Source organism: Arachis ipaensis, chromosome B08 (assembly GCF_000816755.2).
Source record: "Arachis ipaensis cultivar K30076 chromosome B08, Araip1.1, whole genome shotgun sequence".
In the NCBI taxonomy this organism is placed as follows: Eukaryota; Viridiplantae; Streptophyta; class Magnoliopsida; order Fabales; family Fabaceae; genus Arachis; species Arachis ipaensis.
The window spans coordinates 120319230-120324245 of record NC_029792.2 but is presented as its reverse complement, the minus strand read 5'-3'; positions in this window follow the sequence as shown (position 1 = coordinate 120324245).

Genomic DNA, 5016 nt, shown 5'->3' with positions numbered 1-5016 from the left:
CAGAACACGTCTTGGTTTTCGGCCGGGTAGACCTTAAACCTTAAATAGCTTCTTTTTCTGGTTAATTTTTTTGAATATATGGTAAGCTTTGGTATAATGTTCCATTATTGGATGGTGTTGAATATATACTGTTCTCCAGAACACGTCTTGGTTTTCGGCCGGAAAACACGTAGACCTTAAATAGCTTCTTTTTCTGGTTAATTTTTTTGAATATATGGTAAGCTTTGGTATAATGTTCCATTATTGGATGGTGTGGTGTTTTGAATATATCTGGGGAGCTAAGAATACGAAGGGGGCGAATTGTTGTACCGTTTTTTTTTTAATTAATTTAGCTACAGCAACACGCCGGGGTGTATTGTATTAGTTTAATATTAAAATCACAATACATAGAGAGCATATTATCAATACAAGGGAGACGGATTATATTTTTAAGATTAAAAAAGTATAACTGGAATATTATAAAAGGAAGAACGAATTGTTAGATTGAATGTAAGTGTGAGTGTTTTATTTTTTTGAGAGAGTAAGAGTATAAAAATGGAGAGAGGTATTAGTTTGAAAATATATTATAATGGTCACATGATCACATCTTTTTTCAAACATTGAAGGTGTAAATTTTGTATGTAAAAATTCATGTGATGCTATTCCTTTTGTAATAACATATGAGAAATTTAAGAATATACTTTGCCAATGTATTGATAATCAAGTATTAAAAAGAGTCACAAATACTTTGTTAGTATTTGGTGGTCCGGTCCAATTTAAAAATCGTTTAAGGTTAAAAACCGGTCAAGTTGGTGAAAAACCGGTCCAATCGATCCACTCAAAAGAAAATTCTAAAATTGATGTAAATGTGTTTGGACTTTGAACCTAAGTCCTCCTTACACTACATGCTCCAATTGCCACTAAGCTATGTTATTCGAATTTCTTATTTAATAATAATCGGATTATAACTTGTTGATTATAATTTGTTGAAACTTAATTATTTTTAAAATATTAGTTATGTATTTTAAATTTTAATTTTAGGTTTTTGACTTTTACATATAACTGATTTTTACTGGTTCAATTAATGACTCACCGGTTAAACTAATAAAACCTAACTGGTTTGATCACCGATTCGATTCTTACAAATATTGTCAACATAGACTATTTTAAAATAATGTGTGAATTCAATATGCGTTACCAAAAATGATGTGAGCAGGGGGAAGCTTATAATCAGTGGTTGGACAATATCCTTCGATTGCAGTATGTCTTGACATATGATGATGGACATCGCTGAGGTCATATGACCACCAACCTAGTAGAGTGTATTAACAGAATATTGAAAGGAGCACGCAATCTTTTCGTCACAATCTTTGTTAAGGTAGCTTTTTACAGACTAAATGCATTGTTCACAAGAAAAAAAATCTGAAGTTAAGATTCGTATAAATGTAAGTTAACTACTCCCTAAATATGCAACTGAGAAAATTCTGTTTAGTATTATCAAATTACTACTAAATTAATATTCAGTTTAATAACAAATATAATTAATAATTACTAAATTATTTCAAATCCTAATAATTTTTAGTTACTAACTTAATTATTAATTATTAAACACTACAGTAAACACAAAAATTACTTATATACAGAATGTTAAAGATATTTTATAATATGCTCGTCAGCACGTGTGATGTCACGTTTTCTCATCTTCATCTTTAAGTCTACAATAAAAAAACATACAAACTGTTAATGATAATTATATTTTAATTACTGATGATTAATCTTTTACAATCATTATTTAAAAACATATATTGTAAATTAATAATAAATAATTAAAATACTAAAAAATTTCTGTCTATTTTTAAATACTTTAAATAAACAATAATCTACTAAAAATAATTCTAAACATTAATATTAATAATTATTTTTTTTAAACACATTCCAAATAAAACTAAAATTAGTAAGAATTTATGTTAACAATTAATAATATTAATTATGTTTTTTAATAAATAATTAAATACTAAAAAAATCCAGTTTTATTATTAAATATATAAACGATAATTTGTTAAAAATATACCCTAAACATTAATAGTAATAATTATATTTTCCTTTTTTTGAAAAACCTTCCAAATAAAATTAAAATTAGTAAAAATATATGCTAATAATTAATAATATCAATTTTGTTTTTTTAATAAATAATTAAAATACTAAAACAACATTCAGTCTTATTATTAAGAATTAATCTCCACATATAAGTCTTTTTGCTATACAAGTCTTACAAGTCCTGAAATTCACTTACTCCTAAAACGCGTCTCTTATGGCACGTATGTTTCACGCTCCTCTTTAACAGATTTTTCAATCATCTTCGTTATTTTTATTTTTCGTTATCGTTGTCATCAACACCACTTCTTCCTCCTTCTTTTTTCATTGGATTTTCTTCTCTTCCTTTCTTTTTCTCTTTCTCCTCCATCATCAATTATCTTGTTGTTGAATATAATGAATAATTCAAGTTCAGATTGTCAATTGAATCAGAACGAAATTGATTATTGATTTTGAATCCAATCAAGTGGTTGAGGTGTGATTCAATTCAGAAGAAAAAAAATGCAATATTAGAGGAAATATTTTTTCTGTACTTGCAGCAAATTTGGGTGTAAAACGAAGATATTTAGGTATTTTTTTATTCTGATAACTTCTGCATAATTCAAAACTCTTCCTCTTCCTCCTCTTCATCTTCTGCTGCTTTTTTTTTTCATCATCATCACCATCTTCTTCTTCTTTTTTTTATTCATATTTTCTTTTTTGTTTTACCTTCTCAAGTTTCTTCTTGTTTTACTCTTTTAACAAGAATAAAAATAAAAAAAATCAAACAAAGAAGAAAAAAATACATAATGCTGCAAAATTACTTGAAAGAGGATGAACTTACATTCATTTAACTAAAAGAAAGAAAGAAATAAGAAAAAGAAGAAGAAGAAAAAAAAAATGCAGCATTAGAGAAAATATTTTTCTGTACAAAAATACTATTTGTACACTAAAATCAGCACCAATGTATTTGTGTATAAATATATGTGTGCTTTAATTTATTTTCAATGTATATTTATATTCCAGTATCTATTTATACTGGTGGTTGACTTTGGTGGCTGATTTTAGTGTGTACACGTAGCATAACTCATTTCTATATTTGTAGCAAATTTGGGTGTAAAACGAAGATATTTGGGTGTAACACGAAGATATTTGGGTGTAAAATGAAAATATTTGGGTGTATTTTTATTCTGATAAGTTATGCATAATTCAGAACTCTTTCTCTTCCTTGTCCTCATCTTCTGCTGCTTCTTTTTTTTTCATCATCATCACCATCATCTTTTTTTCTTATTCATCTTTTCTTTTTTGTTTTACCTTCTTAAGTTTCTTCTTGTTTTACTCTCTTAACAAGAATGAAAATAAAAAAATCAAACAAAGAAGAAGAAAAAACACATAATACTGTAAAATTACTTGGAAGAAGATGAACTTACATTCATTTAACTAAAAGAAAGAAAGAAATAAGAAAAAGAAGAAGAAAAAAATGCAGCATTAGAGAAAATATTTTTCTGTACAAAAATGTTATTTGTACACTAAAATCAGCCACCAATAGGGTTAAGTACTGAAATCGTCCCTAACGTCTTGGGTCAAAATCAAAATTGTCCCCGACCTTTTTTCGTTATTAAAATCATCCTCAATGTTCAAAAATGCTTTAAAATCATCCTTTTTACCAATTTTATTTTTTTTTACCAAACTACCCCTCATTAAAAAAATTGAGAGGGAAGGGTTTCGGGAACGCGAAGGGTTTCACGGACGCCGCCGCTCTTCGCTGCCGCCGCCACCGCGCCACCGCCGCACTGCTGCACCGCCGCCCTGCCGCCTGTGATCCGCCACTGTTCTGAACTGGATTTTTGTTGTAGAATTTCTGAATTTTTTGTGAATTGTTGCTGAGTTTTGTTGAGTTTTGATTATTGTTGCTGAATTTGTTGATTATTGTTGCTGAGTTTTGATTATTCTGATTTTTTGAGTTTTGATTTTCTGAGTTATGATTTTCTGAGGTGGGGTGGTGGTGGGTTCTGGGGGAGGGGGTTACGGGAGTGGGGTGAGGGGATTATTTGTTTAATTTTTTAATATTATTTTTAATTATTTTTATTAATAATGAAGGGTAATATGGTAAAAAAAATAAAATTGAAGTGGAAAAGGACGATTTTATAACGTTTTGTAACGTTGAGAATGATTTTAATAACAAAAAAATGTCGGGGACGATTTTGATTTTCACCACAGACCTTAGGGATGATTTCAGTACTTAACCCGCCACCAATATATTTGTGTATAAATACATGTGTGCTTTAATTTATTTTCAATGTATATTTGTATTCCAATATGTATTTTATACTGGTGGCTGACTTTGGTGGTTGATTTTAGTGTACATATAGTATAACTCATTTCTGTATTTGCAGCAATTTTGGGTGTAAAACGAAGATATTTGGGTGTATTTTTATTCTGGTAAGTTCTGTATAATTCAGAACTCTTCATCTTCCTTCTCCTTATCTTCTACTGCTTCTTCTTCTTCATCTTCTTATTTCATATTCTTATAATTTTTTTTGGAGGAAAAAATCAAATAAAGAAGAAAAAAATACATAATGTTGCAAAATCAAAAGAAGAAGGAGGAGAAACACGACGATGAAGATGAAACACGCGAAGAAAAAGGAGGAGAAATACAAAGAAGAAAAAAAAGAAGAAGGAAGAAGAGGAAGAGGAGGAGAAACGCGAAAAAATAATGACAGTTGTGGTTTTTATCGAGGAAGAAAAAGAAGAGTCGTTTATAATGGTGAAGGAGTGCTTTGGAAACATGATGCGCGTGTTAACACGTTTTTGTTGGTGAGTATAGCTTCTATTAGGTTTGGTTTAATTTGTAAAACTTGTAAGGTAAAAAAACTTGTATGTGTAGCATAACTGTTAAAATAATTAAAAATTTATTTATCATTTGTGTCTTTTAAAATTATATTTATCAGTTAAATTAATCCT